Here is a 1,388-nt window from a genome sequence, read left to right as displayed (position 1 = left end):
TTTTTGCTATAATATTTTAATTTTCATGGATCAATTTGAGTTATACTAATGTAACTATGTAAGTATAAAATAATTGACAAAATTTGTTTAGTACAACGTATTTCCAGGAGTATAATTTACTATTGTTGCCGATAAAAAATGAGGTGTTAAGATAAAGGTAGAAATTTTGGTGTAATTAACTTCATGTGAAGTTGATAAATAAGAGTTGTTAGATAATAATTTAGTTAAATTTATCAAATTATTTAATGACTCTCAACTATCAACTTCACATGAAGTTAGCTGCACCTAAATTTTTATCTAAGACAAAAGACAAAAGGCGAAAACAATTACTTGATCGTTGTTTGAAAATTCACACAATTTTTAGAATAACTATCAATTAGACATTAAACTAGCCTATAAATAGAAATTTAGACATAATATAATCATATTATTTTTCTTAAAAAAAATTTTCGAAATCCAAATACACTCTCAGTTCAGCATACATAGTAAAATTGAAAATTTTAAATAATTTTTTTGAAATCTGAAATCAAACTCTTGTACCATATTTTTATATTTTTAATTAAAATTATTTACTTTTTAATTCTTTTTTTGCACCTTCTTATTTTTTTATCTTTTAATTTCTTTATTTTATTTTTTTCTCCGGTACTTTACATATTTTTTGTGACTATCACTTTTGTTTCTTTAATTTACATCAAAGCTACAATTGAGATATTGAGACATCTATAAGAGGAGTCATTTCTACCTTTTAAATTAAGATTGTGAAACAAAACTCGAAAAATGTTAGTTTATTTATTGTTAACAATGAAATAAAAAGTCAAGTAAAACAAATGGCCATGCTCAGTAGAACAGTGTTAATAGATTATAGTTCTATAAGAAAAAAAATGTTTGAATCTGTATGGGTTTACCTAATATCAAAGTTGTTTTTTTAGTAGGAATGACAGGTGATGGATAGGAGTAGATTTTCGCTCTATCGGATCCCACTCAAAATACAACTACTAAAAATAATACAGTACAAGATACGAATAATATAAGTTCATATAAAGAATTATAATATCAGATATAAATACAACCACTAACAGCTGCTATTTTTATATTTACTATTATGTCATGATTATGCTAACAACAATATGAAAAGAATAACTTCATACTCAAGTATAAATAATTGCATACATACATTGCCTCCTATTAGAAGTATTCTATATAAGTTATAAATCATGTTCCAAGGTGACCAGCATTGTTGTTTATTGATGCTTTTTTTAGTTTCCTTTATTATGGAATGTGAGAAACAGTATCAGCATTGTAATGCTTGTTGCTGTGTGTTGCATAGTTTTGTTTGCTGTCGTGTGGTCTGTAATGTCTTCTCACTGCCTCATGGCTTTAGGCTTTAG

Source organism: Arachis ipaensis, chromosome B04 (assembly GCF_000816755.2).
Source record: "Arachis ipaensis cultivar K30076 chromosome B04, Araip1.1, whole genome shotgun sequence".
Lineage (NCBI taxonomy): Eukaryota > Viridiplantae > Streptophyta > Magnoliopsida > Fabales > Fabaceae > Arachis > Arachis ipaensis.
Note: the sequence above shows the minus strand (reverse complement) of the source record.